Source organism: Micromys minutus, assembly GCF_963924665.1.
Source record: "Micromys minutus genome assembly, chromosome: 27".
NCBI lineage: Eukaryota > Metazoa > Chordata > Mammalia > Rodentia > Muridae > Micromys > Micromys minutus.
The window spans coordinates 23,767,449-23,792,220 of NC_137962.1; the positions used below are offsets into that span (position 1 = coordinate 23,767,449).

The 24,772-nt window shown below is 46.0% G+C and overlaps 1 protein-coding gene across 3 annotated transcripts in view; it reads left to right on the top strand.

Moving 5' to 3' along the window:
- Positions 1–17,787: 17,787 nt before the first annotated feature.
- The window catches only part of SLC38A1 (solute carrier family 38 member 1), a 66,376-nt gene continuing 59,391 nt past the window's right edge, over positions 17,788–24,772 (top strand). The window contains exon 1 of one of the 3 annotated variants that reach the window (XM_080938822.1): positions 17,788–17,909. The gene's annotated coding sequence lies outside the window, so the exon portion shown is untranslated. Of the gene's footprint in view, positions 17,910–18,114; positions 18,215–19,323; positions 19,617–24,772 lie in introns of those variants that run through there. The other 2 variants (XM_080938821.1, XM_080938820.1) reach the window with 2 other exon arrangements.

Sequence of the window (24,772 nt, forward strand, 5' to 3'; positions counted from 1 at the left end):
ATAGTTCTTCTGCATGACCTGGAAGCCTCAGAACCATTTCCTTGCGGGTTTCTGATACTCATGAGAGGCACCACCTGACTTCCTCTCCTGTGTCCTGTGCTCCAGAGGCTTCTCCTGGCCACTTAACACTCGCTGGTTTCTGAGACCTCAGCTCAGGAAGGGGAAAAGCAGGCCATCTGTGCAGGAAGGTAACAACCAGAGTGGATTAAATGGGGTGTGAGGACAGGCACTTAAACTCTTGAAAGGCATGCTACTTGACTGAATAACTTGTTTACAAACAGAACTAATCACTGGACACACAGCGGCAGCTGAGTGACTGGTTCTCAGCCTTCTCTGTGCCCAGAGAATACAAGCAATCCCACTTTTCACAAAGAATAGCTCCAAATTGACCTGAGAGATTTTGATCAGACCTTCAACATTCCAAGGCTGTTCAGCAGAGCACAGATCACTTTTCCTATTGCGACAATGCAGCTCTTCTGGGTATTTTCTGTTCATCCAAGGCTGTCTACTTACACTTCTCCTTCCCAGATAACACCAGCTTCCTATCTGCCCGTCCAAATTTGTTTCCTTCCAAATGCATCTCTGTGTGCCTCGGAACACTCCGTGACACATGGTTCCAGACAGAACAGGAGAGCTGAAGTCACGCTGGGAGTTTGATTCTGTTTGTGGCATCTTGAGCAAGCCGCTGGTCTTTCCTCAGTCTTGTTCTCAGCTCCGGGCTGACCAGTGGGGATGACAGTACCCTACCTCTTGGGGTGGCTGTGAGGACTCAGGTGTTGCTTTCTGTAAAGCACTTGAGAGTGTGCCCAGCACCCGGGGTGCTGCCCTTATCACAGTGAGAAGCTTCCCAGAGTCCTCTTCCCCTCTAGTCCCACAGTCCCTCCATCGATAATTACAGCCACTTCTGTGGCCTGTTGAGTGTTTCCCATGGACCACCTCCAGTCTACACTCATTTGATTCCCCTTTGCTTTTTATTTTGGTGAGACAAGGTCTTGTTCTGTTGCCTAGGCTAACCTTGAACTCATGATCCTCCTGTCTCTAGCTGGGGTTACTGGAGTGCAGCTCCACACCCAGGATTTTCCAAAAACACATTATCCTCCAATTTACAGGTGGAAAATGGAGAGAGTAGAAATTTACTGTGCATTCCTTTTTTCCCCCAAGAGTTATTTATTTTATGTACACTGTAGCTATCCTCAGACACACCAGAAAAGGGCATCAGACCTTATTACAGATGGTTTTGAGCCACCATGTGGTTGCTGGGAATTGAACTCAGGACCTTTGGAAGAGCAGCCAGTGCTCTAACCACTGAGCCATCTCTCCAGCCAGTTGCTGTGCATTCTTGATATATTTTCATACAATCAATTACAGCTGACACAGAAAACATTCCAGAGATTACCACTCAGACACAGTTTATGGCCAACTGCACACCTTTATCCCAGTTGTCTGGGACTACACTGAGGCATTTGGCACCTAGGTATAGCGCCGAACATTTAGACCAGTAGTTCTCAACCTTTCTCATGCTGCAACCCTTTAATGCAGTTCCTCGTGTTGTGGTGACCCCCAACCACAAGATTATTTTCATTGCTACTTCATAACTGTAATTTTGCTACTGCTATGAGTCATAGTGTAAATATCTTATATACAGAATATCTGATATTCAACTTCTGTGAAAGGGTCATTCAACCCCAAAAGGGTCTTAACCCACAGGTTAAAAACCACTGATTTCGACCAAGGGACATTTAAAGGCAAAAACCCATATCTTGGTGTCTCGTTTAGCATCTGCAGAGGGAAATCCGCACAAGCAGTCAGTTTAACAAAAGCTAAGATAAGTTAGTTGGGACATCTTGACCTTGGGTTCCAAGAATCGAGTTGGGTAACTTTCCATAGGATTCCCCATGAAGAAGCTCAAGTTCTAGTTAAACCTGAAATGGCCTCAGCCAGAATACAAGATGGAGGAACCTTGGCAGTGGTCTGACCTGTTGCACAAGGATCTCATTCAGCCTCCCCCGAGTCTCAGATCCTTTCTCATTTAAACCCGGTTCTCAGTTCCTCTCCAACCAGAACTGAACGGTTCTGTCAGAACAGAAGTAGCAGAGACCAGCTAGACGTCCTTGAGAACATTTTCTATTGGGCTGTGAATGAAACTCTGTGATAGAGCAATTGCTTACCGTGGGTGACAGTTCAGTTCTATCTGGAGCACCAAGCGGGGAGGGGGACCTAAGCCAAAAGAAAAGGAAAGGAAAAGGAAAAGAAAAGAAAAGAGATCCTGTTTGCCAAAACTTGTTAAGGGAGTCCACTCATGTCCTGATGGAAAGGAATCAGGGAGAAGAAAGGGCTCTCAGTTCCATGGGACAGACACCAAGAAGAGAGATCTGGAGTGGTGGGGAAACCGTACGTCAGGCTTTTTCTCCCCACTCAAGGGGGAAAAAAAAAAACAGGTTCCCTGAACTCTTCATTCCCGCAAGGTCCCATTCCCGCCCTTCATTGACAATCAGTACCTGGACTAGGAGAGGCCTTGAGTGTCTGTGGAGGCCAAGGGGAAGTGGAGGAAAGACAAGGAGGCCACAGACTCCTTTCCGGGAGGTGGCTGAGACAGTCCTCTTTCTCGTCTTGCCGGTAGATTTTGCTGCAGAACTGGGCTCTGTCTCTTAGGGAGACGATTGGAAGAGAAGGGATCAAGCCTACAAGCATCCATGCAGGATCCCGCAGAGAAGGAACTGGGTGTTTGGACTGTTTAGGAGGTAGGGGGAGGCTCACATGTATAAATGTGTCTCAGCATGTTAGAGTCCGTCTGAAGGCTAACCTGAAGGAGTTCGTGCCTCCAAGATGCCGGTGGTTATCATAGTGTGGGTCCACCGGAATGGTACTTCCGTAGAGACTTTACATCCACTAACTCATTCTTCACAGCAACACTGTAAGTAGGAAGTGTAATCTTCACACTGTGGACCAGGGAACCAAAGGCCCCTTGGTTAAACAGCTTGCCCACAATCACATAGTTGGCGCTGGGCGGAGCCTGGGTTTGACATCTGGCTGCCTGGCGCCCTTATCTACTTCCCTAACCACCCAGCGCACTGTCTTCCGTGTAGATGTGAGCTAAGTAAGTGCTCGATAAAATTGTCAGCACTGGCAAGTGAGCATTAGCCCCACCGGCTGACCTCGGAGCTTACACGCCAGATACATGACATAAACTTGTGTCTCGTGGAATCCACACAAAAACGATCTTGCTGCTTACCCCCGTTTCCACTGAAGGTTGGTAAAGTTCACTAACGTGCCTGGGCTGTCGCTGGCACATGGCCAGGAGTAAACGTAGGCCCAGGGGCAAAGCTCTCCTTTGTGTCTGGTGCTGCAGTAGCCGGAAGAAGGTCTAACTTACACTTTCGGGTTCTTTGATGTCAGGAAACAATTCAGGATAACCCCTCCTCGCTAGAATTTGTATCCCTTTAACCCTTTACATGCCACAAGCTTACTCAGCCTGCTTTGTAAAACAAAACAAGAACAACAAAAGGGTCTCCAGATCAAAGAGGACACACCTTGTTTTCATTTCCAAAACACCTAAAACACAGCCTCTTCTTTACACACCCTTTGAATGTTGGCTTGACATGCATATAGGCCACATGAACAAGCAGGCGGGGGCATTTCGGCTGCGCTGTTTTGTGTGTGTCAGTGACACAGTACAGCTAATGCCCGGGAAATTAAGGAGATCATGAGCTTCCTCTCCCGGTATATTACGGCTTTATTTGATTCGTAAGTGGAACCGCACTTTGCTTCTCTCTTGTAAAGTATCTGATTGGAACTCTGCGAATGGGCATCGACGCAAGAAATTGATAAGACTGGATACTCCAGAAAGATGATTTATGGATGCTTTGATTTACTCTCCCTCTTATATTTACAAGACTTGACAAACAGCCAGGTCCTAGGCGGTCCCCCACTCTGACACTCTAACCCCCCTTCTGCACACTGGCGATTATAGAATTGGTCTCAAAAACTGTTGTGCAGACGAAGCCGCCCAGATGGCCAGCGCTCTGTCTGTAGGTACACGGTGCACTCATCCCTGTCTCCCTCAGCCTCTTTTAGCCCCCACCCTGTGTTCCAACTCAGTTTGACAAAGAAAGGGGGAAATCAAACTATTTTTCTTTTTATTATGGAAGACATACCATCAATTGTTATTCTATTTTAGTGTGTGGTATACTTAAGCCTTCCTCCCTTTTCTTCTCTCTTCTCCTCTCCCCTCAACTTCCCTCCCTTACTCCCCTCTCCTCTTATCCCCCCATTTCTCTTTCTCACATCCTTGATAAACAAGTGCCACACCCACCCCAGCCCCTTGTACTTTTTTATTATACTATTTCAAGAAATAATGTGAGATTCGGTGTTGGAGGTGGTGCAGTAGTTAAGAGCACTGGCTGCTCTTGCCGGAGGACCCAGGTTTGGTTCCTGACATCCACGTGGTGGCTCACAACCTCAATTTCAGGGGATTCATGGTCCTCTTCTGGCCTCCAGAGGCATCAGAAAAATGCTGGTGTACATAAAAACAAAAACAAGGAGAGAATTCAACTTTTTCCACTACAATTTTTCATCCATCAAGTTAGCGGGACTGTCAGAACGGCTTTCTGTGTTGCCACCTCTTCATAACACAGGATAACACACAGAGAGTTATGTTCTCAGAAGTAATTATCTGGGTGACCTCTGTACTATTTTGCAAATACTGAATACAGGCTGGTGATGTAGGACTTTAAAAGATCATTTGAAATGCCTGGTATAGCAGAAACTATGAATCTTTTCCTGTATCCCTTTGAAAACAACGGCTGGCCTTGATGCAGGTGTTGAGGTCTTGCCTGCCTTCCTATGGAAGCTCACTCTAAGAAAAGCTACTTTGTCCCAAGCTTCTCTAGAAGTGATGTAGCAGCAGTCTGTGTGCTCCCTCTCCTTAGCCCAGGTTACCTCTAAGGTGGTTGTGGCAGCCTGGAAGGTAGCAGCAGCCTCATGGCTCCCCATGGCAGGACAGAGGGCTTTGCTAAGGTGACATCCTGATCTCTCCCAGCCTTTCTCTCTTCCTCAGGCTTGCCTTCTTGCTCGATCTACTCAGGTTGATTTTTGCAATAGGTTAGACCAAAGACTTTCACTGGGTCACTTATAAACATGAGCTATGTCTTCTGTGTTTACAAAGCGTCATATTAGTATAGAAAGGGTTCGCGCTGACGCTTGCCTAACAGGGAAATGCCTACTAAAAGCAGGAATAATGACCGTGCATGTGTAAGGAGCTGATCTTTCCTCCAGAACAAACAGGATTGTATGCACAGTAACTTCTCCATGGGTTAGAATGAATTGATGATCTGAGAGTGTTCAGAAGTGGGTTACATTTAGCTCCATGGATCTATTAGCCAAATCTGTCCTTTTGGAAAAACAGATAGAGGGAAACAATGTTTCTGATAAATGAATTTTTAGAGTATTTTAACATGTTTTCTTTTGTAAACATTGTTTTACGTGTGTATTCAAGTTGATTTACAGGCATAACAAATGTTCAATTCCAGTTTTTTGTATACTGGCTGAGAAATGATTTTAAATTTCTCTGGAATAATAAGCAGACAAGTGTAGCCAAGACAAGCATGCCCTGGTTGGTGTTAAAACACATAACAAAGGCATAGTAAATAAACCGGTGTGGCTAATAACAGAGTAGATACCAGTGGGCTGAGCAGTTGGATCACGTGTTGTTTTCCCTTTAATAGTAATAATGTTATAAAGAAGGCACCTCTGAGGAACAAGGACATCGACATTGGTACTCAATAAATAATTTGGAAAAAGTTGATGAGGAGTATTAACTCTTACTAGGTCAGTTCAAGGCTGGAGAGATGGCTCAGCGGTTACTGTTCTGCTGCTCTGATGAAACACTGTTATCAGACGCAACTTATGGAAGTAGAGAGACTTGGCAGCTGGTGGTGGGCGTGGCGGGGCCGCTAGTAGTGGGCGGGGCGTGACCTCTAGTGGGTGTGGCAGTAAAAAGGTATGGCAGCCAGTTGTGGCATGGCTGTCGGGAAGCGTGGCAGTTAGCGAAGGCCATAGTGGTTAGTGATGGGTTTGGCTGCCAGTCATGGACGCGGCAGTCGGGAGCTGCAGCATTGCAGCAGCAGAAGGCTGAGAGATCACATCTTTGATAACAAACAGGAACTAGAAGGAGGGCGAGACTGTAAACTCTCGATGCCCACCTCCAGTGACAGGCTTCTGTCAGCAAGGCCATACATCATAAACTTCCCTAAACAGTGCCACCAACTAGGGATCAAGGATTCAAATACTTAAGCCTAAAGAGGACAGTGTTCTACGAACCACCTTACAGTGGTAGAAATATTGTCTCAAAAGCAAAAATAGTCGAATAAAATGAAAAAAAATCTAAGTTCACAAGAACTAAAGCCAGGAACTGGCGAAGTGGCTCAGCAGTTAAGGGCGCTGGCTGCTTTTCCTGAAGACCTGGGTTCCTTCCCATAGCGATTCCCAGATGTCTGTAATTCCAGTTCGAGGGGAATCTCTGACACCCTCTTCTGACTTTCCAGGGTGCCGTGTATGTACACTGTATGTAGATATCAACGCAGGCAAAACTCACATACACTTAAAGTAAAATAAAAACTAAAGAAATAAGTGAAGCCAACTCCTGATGGCTGCTGTGCTGGTGCAAAGGGGAAAAAACAAAACAAAACAAAACACTAAGTCTGAGAAAAAGTTCAATGGTTCATTGACATAGAACGCGGAAACCCCGTTTTTCAAGGAGAAACGCTTGATTTCGGTTCCCAGTTACAGAGAGAAACGCTTATTGTAGGACAGAGACGGCAGCCGGCGGGAACAGAAGGCTGGTGACCCTGTCACATCTGCTGTCAGAGAACAGGAAGTGAGTGGCCTCAAGGCCTAACCCCAGTCGCTCACTTCCTCCACCAAGGTTCTGCCTCCTGAAGCTCCCACAACCTTGCCAGACAGAGAAGCCAGTTGTGAACCAAGCAGTCAAACCTGAGCCAACACCTCACATTCAAGCCCCACCACACGACACACTGAAGCTTTTAATTTCAGCTCCCAGACGACTGGGGTAGGAGGAGAGCAAGTTTAAAGGCAGCCTGGGCAGTTTTTGAGACCTTGTCTCAAAAGGAAACAAAAATAAAACAAAGACCCTACACACCTTGTAAAAAACTTGGGACATAAAAAGGAAAATAAAATATCCATGTAATTATAAGTAGCTCTTGTACATTTATATATGAGCGACAGTGTACTCATCTATAAAATAAATAAGTAAATATTTTTTAAAAAAAGAAAATTAGATGTGAAGACACTTTCCAGTACTAAGTTAATGAAAGCAAGCAAGCTCAGAGTTCACACAATACACTTCTGAAGTATCTTTCTGTTTTGGTCATGAAAATTATACCAGACATTTTTAAGTGATCCGGTGTTTTAATCCTGAAGTTCAACTTTTAGAGATTAGGACAAAGAGTCATATCATATGCATATACAAAAAAGCGAAAGTCTTGTGCTAATGAGAGTTAGTGTGAGTTCCTCGTATAGTTTTGAGGAATTCTCTTTTTTTAAATTTGTTTGTTCATTTTATGTATTTGAGTACAGTGTACCTGTCTTCAGACACACCAGAAGAGGGCATCAGATCTCATTACAGATGGTTGTGAGTCACCATGTGGTTGCTGGGTATTGAACTCAGGACCTCTGGGAGAGCAGTCAGTGCTCTAACCACTGAGCCATCTCTCCAGCCCAATTTTGAGGAATTCTTAGTTGGAATCTGATTAAGTAGCCCAGGCTGGGCCTCAAATTCATGTCCTCCGTGCTACCTCACAAGTGCTGGGAAAGGGGTTGTCAACTGTGTGGGCAAATGAGTACCATGTCACTATTACTCTCAAGCATGGAACTGAATGCTATTCTTAGCGTGTCAACAGTGGCTATGTGTGGAATGTAAGGGCTGAACAGTTTGGTTTTCTTTATTATAGTTTAATGCATTTCCACATTTCCTACAGTGAGGAAGTTTTGTACGTGTTTGCATGCTTAAATAATAAAATTGGAGGAAAATTAGAAGCAGGGACCACTCATTAGTCCTTGAGACTTGGTTCTTCAGCTGAAGGAAGGAGCTGGAGGGATGTAAAGAAATCAAGGCGACTCCCTTCTCCTCCCTCCTTTTCTTTTCTCCCCCCTTCCTTCCTTCCTGTCTGTATGATGAAAGACTTGGGTCTTTCACAACCAGAGAAGAGGCTATGAATATGGAAGTGAAAGGAAAGAAAGGAGACACTCAGAAGCTGGAGAGATGGCTCAGCGGTTAAGAGTGATCGCAGTTCCTGCCGAGGGTCCAAGTTTCTCAACGGCCACACGGAGCAGCTCACAATCCCTGAGCTACAGCTCCAGAAATCTGATGCCCCCTTCCGGCCTTCTCTGGCATGCACCCATGCAAGAATACACACACACACACACACACACACACACACACACAAGCACACACGCACGCACACAAATAAGTATAAAAAGAAAACAAATGCAAATAAAATTGCCCGGTTGCAACAAGGATAAAATGAAGAACACTGTGTGAAGAGACAACACCAGAACGAATTCCCAAATAAAGGAGATGAGTGTCTAGCGGTCAGATGGCCTCTCTCTGGCATTCTGTCCCTTTTTAACACGGAGAAAGAAAAACCAATACATCTCTGTGTTTCTTCAAATAGAAACACTGAATACGGAAACAGGTTGTTGAGCTCATTATTAAATTAATATTGCTAAGTGGCTCCTACCTGAACCACAGGATCTTGCCTAAGCAGGAGCACTGATAATGGTGAACACACACGGCGGAACCTTAGCTCCCAGCACTTCGCTTCTTCTAAAGCGCAACATTTAATTAGACTTCAGTTACAAAGATTCATTTCATGCTGAGAATGTAACTTGGAGAATGCTGGCCGCAATCCAGATAATACTGGAAGGAAAATAGCCACTTATTTTTTCATTAGAAGTGACCGTTAGATGGTAGAGCTCCAGTGTTTTTGTTGTTGCTTTGGTTTTTGAGACCAGGCTGTCCTTGAACTCACAGAGATCCGCCCACCTCCTCCCCTCACCCCCCAAGTGCTGGGATTAAAGCCGTGCACCACCACTTCCTGGCTTAGAGCCCCAAATTTCCAGGAAATTTTCATAGACCAGAAAACTAGCTAACTACATATATCACTTTTTAAACACCAGCTAAGCTTTCTTGTTAATAATATTATAACATCCCTCAGGAATTTTTGATATTTAAAAAGTGCTATTTGGTCACTTAAGTTTCCCCCAACAATAATAAAAATAAAAATTAATAAAAAATTACAGCTCCCAAATAGCTTATGTGTTTGATTTGCCTGTGGAGGTTACTAAAGTTTCAGAATTTGGATCAATGTAAATTCAATACTTGATGTGTTTTTATACGTTGTCTTTTGAAGGACTTGAATAAACATAAAAGAATTGGAGATATGTAACTGTAAGGATATTTTTGATTCCTCTTCCAGTCAGTTCCCATTCACTAAGCTTCTCTAGAAGCCAGCTGAGGTTTACCAGTTTCTAAGTTGCTGTAGGCAGAGCCCAGTTCAAAGGCCCTCATTGCATCCTAAGACAGAGCCAAAGAGTGTGCTACAAGAAAAACACAGAGTGCCCAGCATTACTGGCTTGGTGGTGACTCAGTCCTGGCCCATTTATCAGATGGCTCTTACCACTTTTAACACTCACAGTATCGTGAGGAAAAAGCAAAGGACAAAGTGACATTTTGTCAGTTTATTCCTGTTCACCACGTTCAGATGTGCTGATTCAGTATCTTCGTGTATAGGTGAGTGGTTTTATACATTAGATGGAGTTCTGCAGTGCAACCCCTTCTCAAGGTAAGTGACCAGGTCTTTAGCACAAATTCGGAGTTAGGAAACAAGCTTCTCCTCAAAAGTCTCCTCATCTAAGTGTGTACCTGTAGACTAATAACACAAACATAGCTTTGCAGACTAGTGGTGATACAGAGAAATAGAACCTGCATTTGAGATCTCAAAGCTGGAACCCATGAAGTCTTTCTGGGGCCCAAGTGTCTCTGGGAGATCTCTTTCCAGCTGCAGCATTAAGCCCTGGAAACTCAATGAGCAAAATCTAGATCTAGACTTGTGTAACAGTTCTATGGAAGTGTTAAATGAAGCACAGTGTATCAAATTTCTCTCACCATAATGTTAAACTCAGAATAACAACTCAGAACATATTATACCGTTAGTGTCAAATATTATTAACAAATAAATCTAAAGCATAAAAAGATAGTATTGGAATTTTTAACTTTTACAAATGTTGAATATATATATATATATATGTTCAATTCAATATATATTCAACACTTATAAAAGTTAAAAATTCCAATACTATGTTATATATATGTTTCATATATATCCATTATATATTCATATATCAGTATATATACATATATAATAACTAGAAATGCAGATGCATTATTGTCAGTATATACATGTATACATTAAGATGGATAAATAGATGTACCCAAGATGCTTTCACCTATGAAATGTGTTCTATGTACTACTTAAGGGAAATTTTTACCAAGACTGACTTGAAAGAGACGCATGCTAAGAGTTGTCAAGAAGATGTCAAGATTAAGGCTGTCATGAGGAAACACAAGTCAGAAATATCTAGGCAGAGGAATGCAGCATTGGCAATATTTCTTCAAGAGTGCACACTTGGGACTGGAGAGATGGCTCAGTGGTTAAGAGCACTGTTTGCTCTTTCAGAGGTCCTGAGTTCAAATCCCAGCAACCATATGGTGACTCACAACCATCTGTAATGGGATCTGATGCCCTCTTCTGGTGTGTCTGAAGACAGCTACAGTGTACTTAATATATAGTAAATAAATACAGCTTTAAAAAAAACTACTAAAAATAAGAGAGCATACTTGATTGTATCTAGCAACTGGTGAGTGAAGTCAAAACAAGTGTCCAGTCCCCTGGGGAGCTTTCCCTGGCCCCTGGGTCAGGGCTTGTCTCCCTGTTCCCTAAAACTTCTCTTTCCTTCTGTCACGTGTGTGTTCATGGGTGGGACTGTCTGAGTAATGGTAATTTCTCTGCTTAACTCCAAGCTCCCTGAAAACCACACAGAATACTTGGCATGCAGTTGATGTTAGCTACAAGAAAGAGTTAATTAGATGAGAAGATGGGAAGGAGGTGAGCCAAGATCCCTCTTCTGGGGACCATTTCCCAAGATGAAGTTTATTGGAGAAGGGGATTTGGATGGCGGCATGGAAGGATGAATCTATTTGAACGTGTTCTGTTTGAATGAAAACTTGGTAGCGCTTGTTTTCTCAATGAGTGTGTATATAAATAACAACCAGAATTGGAGCCTGGAAGACAGTCAACTTTAAAGCTTTCTCATGAAAATCACCTCCCTTGTGATTCTCAAATAGCCTTTTATGCTTCAAATATAAAAACTGCTTTGCTTCTTATTTTTATGGGCAATCATTTAGCATGGAAGCTCATTTTTCGTACAGTTACTCTTATACGAGTTATAAATAGGATTCTTCCCCTTAAATACAGTCAGCACTAGAAAGACAACCAGGAAGACAAAAGACAAAAGCAGCCACTCCTAAGCTGCTCTCCCAACAGAAAAATTCAAAACCTAATTTCTACCCAGTAAGATCTTAGCATCACACAGCACCGATGCCGGTAGATTACTTCCCGTTTTCTGAGACGTCCCAGAGCTTCCTGCCCTGAAAACCCAGGCTGTATATTGTTTCTGGCTTCAGATACTCCTGGTTTTTCATCTTGTTTAATTTCAATATTTTTTTTTAATTGTATAGTGACATTTCTGAATATCTCTTTTTCCAAGAGATCGCTTTCACTTCTCTGGTCTTAGACGAAGATCCTTTCTCCGTTCCACGTTACCTTTAGAATCCCAACCTGGTAGGTAGGAGTGACTGACCATATTGGGTCAGAACTAATGACAAGCTGGCAACCCGCCTCTCAAAGCATCTCTAGGGGTTTCCAGAAGGTGTGGAGCTCTCCCACGGCCGGCCACCTGAGTATTTCATTTGAATGTTATTATACATTTCTTATTCCGGCACTGGAAGGATCTTTTTACTTTCATTTGGCTCATCCCAAAGCCCATCTTCTTAACCTCTAAGCAGTTGAGAATGTGTCTATCCACCATATCCAGGACCAGAAACCTAGAAGAGACCGGCATCCGATCAAAGCTTCAAATTGTTTCCCAACAAGAATTATTACAAGACCTCCACAATGGTCGGTCACACGCACACTCCCGGAAAGGGCCTGTCCTAGTAGACGCTGCCCTCCATGGCTGAAGTTGATACCTGATCACCCCCATGACTTCTTTAAGGGTCTCTTCCATTTGATTAAGGAAACACCTGGAGAGAAACAGAAAGGTTAAGGATGCTAAATTCCGACTGATTCTGACAGAGAACAGAATTCACCGGTAGGCTCGATACTGTAAGACTAAGCGGGGGCTCCCACCCAACTGAAAATATGAGTCACCCACAGCCTCTGCTTTAGTGGCATAAATGTTATCATGTACACAAGCAATAAAATCACTTTGAAAAAGAATTATTATTTATTAAGTACTTAGCATACACTCTGAGCTGCTGAGACATACATACATACATACATACATACATACATACATACATACATACACACACACACACACACACACACACACACACACACATATATATATATATATATATATATATATATGTTACCATAACTAACCCTTCTGCAACCATAAGCCAAAGCCAATTTTCCTTCCTATAGGTTGTTTTGCTCAGGTATTCTATCCACAGCAACAGAAGCTAACAGAGTAACTAATATTATTTCCTTTTTAAATATGAGAAAACCGAGACACAGAGAAATTAAGTAACTTTCTAAAGCTCACGGGGGTGATACACTGTGGGGCCAAGCAAAATCTTGGGGGGCCAGGCAGTGCTGGTACATTCCTTTAATCTCATCACTCGGGGCAGAGGCAGGCAGATCTCTGAGTTCGAGGCCAGCCTGGTCTACAGAGCAAGTTCCAGGACAGCCAGGGCTGCACAGAGAAACCTTATCCCAACAAACAAACAAACAAAACAACAAAGCAGACTTGGGGAAATAAGGACCTAGAGTCCATATTTAGATTTGCTTTCTCACAAAAAAAAGTTGTATAAATTTACAACAGCACCGTTTATAAGGCTGCAAACTGTACGTTCAATTAATAACTGTCTCTAGTGGAACGCATCATGCATACATCCCAAACCTGTTTTCTCACCTTAAAGAGAAGCTTCCATGTTGAAGAAGAGGCCTAGGTATTCTTTAATAACCCCCCTCTCACTGTCACAGTGGGAGGGATTTGAATGGAAATGACAATTTAACAGCCTTTTCAGTGTGGGGGCAAACACAATAGAATGCTTTGTGCCAACACGACACGTTCTGGTGCCAACAAATCATTGCCTCTGCTTACTTCTGCAAAGTGTTCAAAGTCACAGCCAATGCCATTTGTTGCACACCTAGTACATTAACTAGTACACTCAAGAACTCTGTAGACACTGAGTCATGTGATCTCTAGATGGCTCCTGCTACTCCATTTTGCAAGGAGCTAGGGAGTTGCGTTCACACTGACCAGCAGAGCGAGGCATAACCAGACATTAAACTTCCAGGATGCATCATCTGTTAATTTCAACAACTGAGAGACTGTACTGCATACTACATAGCTACAAGATGAAGGTACTCTCCTCTAACAGTTAAACAAAAACAAATGAGTGATTTTTACAAAGCTGGCCCAGGACCAATCCAGAGACCTCAGTGGCTTGTGATGGAATTGTAATTTAAATTCTGTCAAGGGTCAGTTGCGGGCTGGTGAACGGCTGCCAGAGCCACTTACAAATCTACAGTGAAAAAGTAGGTATCACAATGTCCACACATTGCTTTCTGCTATCAACCCAAGGGCGAGGTGTGGCCAGGGGAGCTAGGTTACACAGGGCTGTGCAGAAAAATGGCCAAAACATTCGGGGAATCCCTTTCCCTGAAATTTTACCCTTTGCCATGGCTGCCTCACTAATTTCTATTGTCAAAACAAACAAACAAACAAACCTGTCATCTACAGATGAGTTCTAGGAAAGAGAATTCATTAGGCAAGAAAATATGATTCTCCTAGTCAGGGAATAGTACTCTATATGACCCTTAGTGTTAGTTGACTCTCCCTGTACCCCATCCCTTACCTCCCTCTTTTCTCCCCCTTTGCATTTAATCCTCCTGTTCCAGTCTCTCCGTTTCCCCTTCCTTGGAAGATCCTTTTCTTTCTCCCAGTCCTTTACTTAGCAAACCTAACCTCTGTGGATCCGCCTGAATGGTAATATGCCTACCAAAGGCTTTAAACTAACATCCGTATAGACGGGAATACATTTGTCTGGGTTACTGAGCTCGATCTGTTTACTTGAGGATTTGGGATTTTATTGATTTATTTTTGAAATTTCACCGTGTAAATGTATTGGTTTTATTATTCATTCATCTGTTGCCGGGCATCTAGGCTATTATGAGTAGAGAGAACAGCAGTAGTATTGATTTGCATTTCCTCGATAACTAAGGATGTCGAACATTTCTTTAAGTGCTACTTGGCCATCTGAGTTTTAGTTTTTTGAGAATGTCTCTGTTTAGTTTTATACTCCATTTTTAACTGGGTTATTTGTTTTCTTGATGCCTAGGGTTTTTTTTTTTTTTTTTTTTGTTCAAATGGCGGCGTCTTTTTTTTTTTTTTTTTACAGAGCTTCTCATTTCCTCGAGGTCCCCTGTGTTAATTGTCCTTAGGGCCGGTGCTACCAGTGTCCTGATCAGAAAGGATTTTTGTGGGCCAGTGAGTTCAAGACCATCCCTATCCCCAGGTTCTCTTCTATCCGACTCTGGGTATCTATCCCTTAGCTTGATAAACTCTGACATTTTATCCTAACTACTTTAGTACCATTTTGGACAGCATGCTCACTTGGGAATGGTAAGTAAATAAGTCACATCATAACAGCAATGCCTGTGGTGCCTGTGAGTCTAACACAGGACAAATTGATCCCCTAGATCCTAGGAAAGACTGGAAACAGAGGCACCTATCTTAAACGCAATGCTCTGGACACCTCCTACTTTCTAGGACAAGGATATCCCAGAATCCAGGAAGCTCTCAGCTCCAGACCTGGAGAACTATCTCTGGGTTTAAGATTGAAGATTATAGCCATGTGGTTTAAGTCCACAGCCATGTGGTTTGGGAGTAAAGTCTTTAACCCTTCAATTAGTGATCAGGGCAGCATGCCCCGTTCAGAATGTTCTGGAGATTAGACGAGAAACTGTGTGTAAAATGCTTAACCCTCTACTGGCCTAGTAGTGAGTGTTCAGTGAATGGGGAAACAGCTTCCTGGCATCATTCGAAAAACCTAGGAAGAGGCTCTTCTTCATCTTTTTTTCTTTAAGATTTTTTTCTTTCTTTCATGTATGTGGGTACACTGTCGCTGACTTCAGACACACCACAAGAGGGCATTGGATCCCATTACAGATGGTTGTGAGCCACCATGTGGTCGCTGGGAATTGAACTCAGGACCTCTGGAAGAGCGGTCAGTGCTCTTAACCGCTGAGCCATCTTCCCAGCCCTACCAGGCATTTTAAAAAACACTGCCTCTACCTTATTCCCAGGATGTCTCTCTGACAGTCTTTCTATGAAGCAGAGAGATACTGATGCTTGTTTCCTCAGTGGTAGATGTCAACTAAATCCCCTGGGAAGGGGTGAAGACCCTGTCGAGTGCTCTGTTCCCATAGAGACTGCTCATGGACTTTGACTGAGCGGGAATCCATTCTCTTTCTCTGCTGATATGGCCAGTTTTCTCTCCTCCTATGGAAAGGATAATTAACGCCCAACTGGAGTGTGAGGAGGATTAAATGTAAAGATTTAAGAAGTGTGTAGCAGAGAAGCAAGTGAGGAGAACAAGCTAGGTTCCTGTTTCATTCGACTCAAACAGCCCTAAGTAACTATAACTAGTTCTGTGTACAGGAACTGGTAAATTAGGTTATGACCTGAGCTAAAAGTCTTGGGATCATGTTCTTTGCAACACCCCTGAGTATACACCTTCCTTTAACGAAACACACCGTTCAAGGGGTTTACTGAGCTCCAGGCTCATTTACATACGGGGTAACTTACTCAAACACGATCCTAACAAAATCATTGATTTCCACTTCCTTTAGGATGAAGGGCAGAAAGAATAGACTTCCGGTGCTGCTGTGATACAATAAAGTTTTGCACTCAGAGGGAGCAACAGGACAAAAGAAAAATAAAGGCACAGAAAAAGTCTCTGTATTTGAGGAAGAAACTGCCCTGCACTGGGCGAGGCTGCCCTTCTGTTTGCAACGACCTTCCGGTTTTAGAACACACCTTCCACTTGTTTCCTTGGAAGCCAGTGTTTAACTAACCACGACCATTTGCTGCCATTGGACGGAACAGAAATATTAGCCTCTAAAAAGCTTAAATCTTGGTTGTCCCCTCACTTTTCCAGTGGAGACTGAAAGTCTGTGTAACCAGTGCAAAACAGCATTACTTAGCCTCTTGAAAGGCTTCAGGTAGAGTCATTTTTGAATTATGATTCAGCTGCCATTTCTTGTTTTGATGGAACAGGAAGATGGAAGAGTGATGGCTAACATGCTGGTGGCTAACTTTAGGTTTTAAATCTCTGCTTAACAGCACTATAAGGTAAAATTAGACCTAAATGTTAAGGGCCTCTAAGGGATATATATATAAAACTGCTGGTTCTGCTTCTGCCAACAAGCTTGCAAGAGAGAAAATTGTAACTTTGTATTCTTTGCCTTTATAAACCCCTGGCTAAGGTGTCCCGGTGCTGGAATCCCAGCTCGGCGCCAGTGTCTGAATAAAAGCCTCCTGGTTAAAATTTATTGATGGTCAGGCTGATGAATCTCGACCGGACCCATAACAGGAGCCATCAGATTGAGAGGGGCCCAGGCTTCCACGCGGCAGACCCCGTGGTGGTGGTGGCTGGCGTGCAGGTGGGATTTCCTGTCGCCATTTTAAGGAGAAGCGACTGTGCGAGCCAGTCAGTTAAGGGGCTGCACCTCAGACAAAGAGTGGGGCAGGAGCAGGAACCCGCGGCGGATGCGGCTTCCAACCGGCTCCCTTTCCAGGCCTAGCAAGGGTAGAGTCACGTGGCCGGGGCAGCAGGGCTATTGGTGCAGACCCCTTGGATTATTGTCCCACTGAGTCTCAAGGGGTCCCTCGAGGTACTCGGGGTGGTGGTGGGAGAACTGCAGGTGTCGCGGTGGGAGAAGGCCTTAGCCTGCTAGCTCGGGACACCAGGTTTCCAAAGGTGTCTCCGCGTTCCGTAGTCCGCCACCGCCTCGGGGTCGCGGGGCTACCCTCACGCTGCTCCCTTCCCACAATGCAACTCCATTCGCTGAGGCCCTGGCGTACCCCAAGAGACGCATCCCCTTGCCACCCCCTAGGCGAGGGAGCCACTCCACCTCCAACCCCGAGGGTGCGGGTGCGGCAGCTGTGACCCCAGCTGAGGCCCCGGGAGGGCGCAGGCAGGTGCAGGGCGGCCTCCGCAAGCTCGGGCGGCATCAGCGTTCTGCTGGCGTATCCGCTCGCACTGCCCTTCCAGGATGCTCGGTGTCGGGTAAGCGGCGGTCGCACTGCGCTCCGGCAGCCCGGGGGAGGGGGGAGAGGGGCAGGAAGGCGCGGCGACCGGCGGCATGTGATCCGCACCGCTCCGCCGCGCGCAGCTCAGCTCGGCGGGCGCGCGGGCACGGAGGGATGATGGTCTGAAAGGCCGCGCTCCCGTCCCCAAACTGCGGAAGAGAAAGGGCGACGCGCCCCGCGGTAGCCAATGAGTCAGGCTGGAGCCCCTCCGCGCCGGGCGTGTGGATGTAAGTGCGAGGCTGGCGGGCAGAGTGCGGGTGGGGGGGAAACTCTGATGCAACCAGCCCTGGGAGGAGGAGGAGGTGGAGAAGGAGGAGGAGAGCCGTGGCCACGCCACTCTGCCTGAAGGTCGCCGGTAACCCGGCCTTTTACCTCCCTCCGAAACCCGCCACGCGGATCCTCCCCGCCCAGTCTCACAGACCAGGGGCCACCTTTCCCTAGCCAGACCTTGACACAAAAAGGACATCTAACAGCCGGGGACGGCCTTGGAAGGGCGGACACTTTGGCGGCGCTTTCCCCTTTATTTCTCGAGGTAAGGTGCGTTTGGAGGGAAGGAGAGTTAGAACAGGAAGGGGGAGATTGGACAGGAAGGGAAGGGGGTAACTCAGCCAGCCTCCATGGCTCGCGGACCCGGGCGGAGCGCGGCGGCGCCTTTCTAGCTGGCAGAGTCCGGTGCCCTTCCCCGAACGCAGGTGTTGGCTTCAGGAACCGGCTTTACGGTTGCAGGTCACTTACGAATCCATTGATGACGGTGAGGTCACCCACAGGCGATAGGGACCCGCGCATCTGTTGTCATGGCAATTGCCTTATATTCCCAGCTTCCACCTAGCCCACCTCCCACCCTTACCTGCGAGTGGTTACGTCACTGTCCAAATAAACGGCAGACCCTTCCTGACCTTCGCTCCCCCCCATTTTCTCCTCTTCGTCTCCCCCTTTTGTCCTTTCCCACAAATAAATCTCTCTCCTGCGGAGCCGTACTGGCCTGGTGTGGGTCTGTCCGGGCGCGAGCCGCGATTCTAAGGTGGTTGCAGGGACCCCGGATTCTCTGCCTTACTTTTGTGGACCTGGTTTCATGGTGGTGGAGTGTGGCACCGGATCTGGTTCCATTTTCGAGGTTTAGGAACCAAGCATGCGATATGAGGGGCAGAAGGTACAACGAGGAGTGAGTGAGTCAGTCTGCATCTTGGGACTGGCCTGGCAGCAGAGCCTCAGAGACCGGGTCCCCAGTGCCGCAAACAGGTGCACGTTGGCTGCACCGCCACGGGCTCGGCCCCTGTCTCCGCTCCGTTTAGTGGGAGGATGCTGGCAGTGACTCACTTTTCTCTCCGGCACTGGAGACTCTCCGGAATGAAGAGCCTGTGATAGGCTACTTCCTTTACGAGAGCCGGGTCCAGTGGGGCGGGAGAACAAAAGGCCACTGCTTGCGCAGGACCCTTGCGCCCTGGTCTCCCCTCCCCCGCACCTGGCCCCAAACGTTGCGGCAGAAGGATTTTAAACTGGTCGGCTCCACGCGGGGAGGAAAAGGCGCCGAGATCTCCCGCAGCCCGCCTTCATTTCTCCCATCCCCACCCCTCCAGCGCCAGCCGGGCTCCGGGTGCTGGGCCTCTCCGCACCCCCCGCGAACGGCGCGCGGTTCCGGGGGCATCGCCCGCCGCTGGGTTTCGGCCCAAACTGTGCTCGCACTAGACACGAGTGCATATGGCGGCAAAAGGAATTTCGCGGTAAGCGCGTCACGCCGCGAACTGCCTTTCACAAGCTGCCTCCGGCTCAGGAAGGTGGTGCTTACTCCAGCCCTTTGTGTCTCGCTCTGCGGCGTGGACCCGGGCTCTCACTAGCCTGTTCCATCGGTGGAAAATACACTGGCTTGGGGACCGCGTAGACGATACACGGTGTTTGTACGTGGAAGAGAGGAAAGGACCCACTGCTAGAAAACGGTATGCGTTTGCAAGATTTCACACCTCCACATGTTGTGTGTGTGTGTGTGTGTGTGTGTGTGTTTTAACTTAAAATACAATGGAGTGGGGGGGGGTGGTAATTGTATGGTTTGGAGAACGCAGGGCCAGCAAGGCTGTAATTTGTCACCTTGATACAAGAAACAGTGCTGCAACTCGTGCTTTTTCTGACGTCAGAAGGACAACGGAAATAAAACCTGAGCTGGCTGGCCTCATTGTCAAATAACTCACCCTATAGGAAACTGGCAAGTCCCGCCACGGGTCTGGTATGGCCGCCTAATCTCTGCCTTAAAATGACTTAATTGGTTCTGCTGTTGAGTTACTTAGTTCTCAGTGTGTGACTGAAAGCAACGGAAACGCGGCCTAGTTTGATTGAGGTTTTGATCTCTATAGGGTTTTTTTTGTTTGTTTGTTTGTTTTTTGTTTTGTCTTTTTTTTTTTTTTTAAGAACAGGTGTTGAATAATTAGGGATGTTGTGTGGTAGGCATCACCTAATCAGATCAAGTTCCGGCTCCTGAGCAATGTCCATTTCAACAGGAAACAGACTATGGATGAACGCAAACAGAAATGCCAGGTGTTCAGGTTGCGAAGAAATGAGACAGTCATGTGAGCCGGGAGGATGCTTGAGATAGGAGACCCATGAGGAAGGGGTTGTGTGAGGGGTGGCGTGTCTTCCTTTCTTAACGAGGAGAAAGAATTGTCTGTGGGAATAATTAGCGGGGAGATTTTGGGAGAAACAGTGCACCCTGGGCCACCTGTAATTCGGCAGATATGTAAGTAGATTTAAAGGTACTTTAAACTTTGCAGTTTCTGTGCATCTCTTACCTTGTTTCATGGACTGAGGGTTGCGGTGAAGCGGCAGACTTAAGAGGCCTGGCATCTGCTACCATGGTCACCTTTTTTTTCTCCTCTAATGCCAGGGATACAGGAATTGTTTAATAAATTCTTTCTGGATTGTGACCTTGGCAAGGTAGCTCACCCAACCCCTGACCGAAGGGCTGGTCATCCCTTCTCCTTATCCCATCAAATGTCCCCTGCTTGTCCTTTTGTCTGTATCCCCAAATGTGCAAACCCATCAAGTGGGTTGTTGAGAATCAGGTATTGTGGGCTTGGGAGTCCCTTGAAGTGTCTACAGGTGTGGGAGGAAGATGGAAGCCTGCTTAGGAGGGAGGGAGTCAGCTTAGGCGGTGTGACAGCAGCCTGGTTGTTCTCCATGCTAAACCTTGCTCCCTTTGCTCAGTCTGGGCATTTTCATGAGTTTTACATTGTATCCTGTCTTTAAAACAGTCACAGTTTTGTAATACCCTCCCTCTCTAGTGACTTCCCCCTTGCTCAGAAATAGCCTAGATTCTTTTTGCCAGGTATCTAGAACCCTTGGCTCTTTGTCTCCCACCTGACGTCTTTCTCCCAGGGGCATACTGCACCACACTGCCCCCAGGTATTTTTCTGCCTCAATGGCTATGCGGCTTCCAGAGAAGAATGCCTCCTGACGTCCTGTATTTTGTGACAACGTGGTCAGGATGCTATTTTTCTGCCTCTTAGCAGTGATTAGTGACCACCTTCCTTTCTTTAACTTTTTTTTGTTGTTTTGTTTTTTCCACTCCGGGTGTCACTCACGCCAGGCAGTAGAACGGAGTCGATGAGGCTTGCCTTTGGAACTTTGGGTAAATTGTTGAACGTCTCTGAGCTTCAGAATTTGCCTCATTATTAAATGACAGGGATGCCCATGGTGGATATTTAGTTATCCCAGAGATTTCATTAAGATGGTGGTTGATGGGAAGTCACTCGGATACCCATACTCAGTATGATTTGATGGCTTAATGATTGGTTTTCTGGTGATAACGGCTTTCAAGCCAGTCATTAATTGCAGAGGAGTTCAGATATGTAGAAGCCAGTGTGGCACTGGGGAGTGGGGTTGGCAAATCGAGAGACTCACTTCCAGAGAAGTTGCCGGAACCTATGGGCAACTCAGGACAAGTTGAGGCCTCACGGTCTCCATTCATCCGGAGTTGAGGCCTCACGGTCTCCATCCATCCGGAGTTGTACTGAAACAACGAGAACCAGCTGGAGACTCTGAACAAGTCAGGGCTACTCAGGACATCACTGTCTGAGTTCCGATGCCAAGCGCAGCCTTTGAGAAGGGTTGTTTGTTTGTTTGTTTTAGTGTTTCTCAGCACGGCTCCACAGCAGACTCAACCAGTGTCTTTGGAAATCTACTAATTTACAGATTCCATCTCCAAAGATTCAGATCAGAAAAAAGAGTGAGAAAAAAGCAAAAAACCCAAGCAAACAAAACCGTGCTGGGTGATTCTGTTGTAGTTTAGACTTAAAAAGCAAAGCGCCAAAACCGAGCATCACATTAAACGTGGATGTCTACGTGCTGCTTGATGAAGTCTTAGCAATGTGAAGCTGTGAGCTTGGCTGACTTTTCCCTTCAATTTTACTAACCATCCAGCCTCTGACATCATGGGGCCTTAGCCTCAGGTTACAACATGTGGCCTGTATTTTCCCAGCCTGGGAGGCCCTTCCCGGGAGACAGCCAGGATCACATGAAGATGTAATGTGAGGATCTCAGTTTCCATATCTTGCAGTGAAGAAGGAGACCGGAAAGGAAAAGGAATGGATAGGCTGTGGCCTGAGATGTGGAAGAAAGGGGGCTGATGGGAGAGGGCGGGGCTGACAGGACGGGGCGGGGCTGACAAAATGGGGTGGGGCTGAGGAAAATGGCCCTTAAGTTGTCATTGTTCATGTTGTGATTGCAGACTGGTCAACAGTGCCTGAGTGAGCTTGTGGGTATATTTTGTGTGAGTTACATTTCTTCTTTTAAGACTATTTGGAGTTAATTGCTGGGGCAGAAATTAGGATGTTACTTCACCTACAGATTATAGCGCTTCTTAAAAGAATGTCGGTGGGTGTGGTAGCATATGCCTTTAGTCTCAGAACTCTAGAAGCAGAAGCAGGAGGATCTCTGTAAAAGTCTGGCCTGCACAGTGGGTTCTGAACCAGCCAAAGGATACATGGTAAGATCCTATTTCAAACAAAGCAAAACCCTAAAGGTTGTCTTGTTGCTTTTGCTAATTGGAGGGACCTGAATAAGACCCGTGTTCTCTAGTTCTGTGAGCCTACACAGTGTTGTTAATCTGTCTAGACTGCTTGGACACACACGCTGCATTTGATCTTGCCTTTTCTCTCAGTGTGTAGATCTTAAGGCTGGTTCCCCATGAGAATCCTCCGGGGAGCATTTAAATCATGCATGGTTGGATCCCATCCTAGACATCCCATGGTGTATGAGGTCACGCTTTATTTCTGATTTTCTTTTTAAACTTTCCTGGGTTGTTCCCATGTCCAGCTAGATTGACAGCTACTGGTCTCGAGTCAGCTGTTGAGATGTATCCATAGGGTCCTCTGCTTAGTTAAAATCGACCTGTAAGCAGGCATATCAACCTGGGGGTGTGAGAACAGGGAGAGAGCTTGAGAGTCCATTCAACCTTCAGAGACCTAGATAGGAGAAAGGGATTGTTCCATTTCAAGGTGATCTTTGAATGACAAAGTGTCCTTGGGACTTTCTTCTCTTTTCAAAGTGAAGTATTTAAATTGGGTCTTGTTAAAAAGATCTAATTTTCATATACCACTTTATGGTGCTTTTAACCCCAGGGCATTTGTGTTTCCCAGGGCATTGAGTTAGGACTTGACTGTCAGCTCAACCAGGGATTAAATACAGCATAAACCACTGCTTTTAGTGCAAGGCTGGTCTTTGACCACAAATATCAATGTAACTAGACACACACGCAGAGTGTTCAATGTTGTTTTTGACTCCTTATATTTGTGGTAATTCTAGAACTCTATTTTTAGTTAATGAGAGTTTTACTTGTATTAGTTGTCACCACAATGGACTCCCTGCTCATCAAACTCCAAATGTTGACCTTATTTAATATTAATATCATCGCCATCGTCGTCATTTTACAGTAGCACTTGTTTTCTTACATCCAAAGTTATATGTCGACTTTCGGACTTTCTATCCCAAAGAAATCAGTGTCATTTTGAATAAACGGATATTAATTCATAGATATAGCCTGGGCACATTGAAAGCAGAGCCTTGGGTGATGCTGTAGGAACTTGAACGGTCATAGATTGCAACAGGTACTGGAGCGCCTCGGATGGGATGGAGCGATAGTGACACCATGTCCCAGTGAATGCCAATAGGTGTGTTCTTGATGCGCCTTCTTTTCTCCTGGGTTGCCACCTCATCTCCCTGCTGCCATTTTGAGCCAGATCTCATCTGCCTTTGCTGTGCTGGTTTTGGCGCCATGCCAGCCAGGCCGACTGAAGGCACTGCAGAGACCCCCCTCATATGCTTAACCAGAAAAGTCTCCAGACTTTGTCAAATATCTCTTGATGGGCAAATCTCCTCCCGGCTGAGATAGACAGCTTTGGTAATCCCCCTTCTCTGGTCTTTTAAAAACCACACGGAGAATCTTAAACATCCCAGCACAGCGGCAGGGTCTGAGGAAAATCCCTTCCCTGAAGCTTTGCTTTCTGGTGTGTTGTCATACCTGCCTTCTCCAGGAGCGAAGGTTCGAGAAGGTGGACAGGTCTGTCTACTTCTCACACCCTCGGTTTTTATGTCTCTCTTCTGGAGAAGTTGCATGGCTGAGGATCTCTGTGTGTCTGGAGACTTTGCTTTAAAGAGACTTCTATCATCTCGAGGGTTTAGAGTGTGCTTTGGGCTCTGTGCCTATGAGGCCTGTGTTACCCTGATACCACTCCCCCATACAACTGAAATTGTAAACACAAACAGACTGGGAGCCAGCAGCCCACAGCAGTTGGGAGAGCAGAAGGTTCCAGAAGTCGTGTGTGGAGAAGGTGGAATCGCAGAGTCAGGGCTGTGTTCTGTAAAGGAGGGAGGGGCAGGATGGACTATTAATGAAGGGAAACCTGCAGTCCGAGGTGATTTTCCCAATAGGTGGTTTTAAAGAGATACTCAGATTGGAAGTCAGGTGATATGCTCAGCTTCCGGTCTGCTGTGGTCCAGCTTCTGGTCTGCTGTGGTCATGGCTAACAGCCTTGTAGACAGGTCTAGCAAGCAGCCAGAGACTTAAAGAATTTATGGAAATTTCTAAGCCAGAAGGAGCTGATAG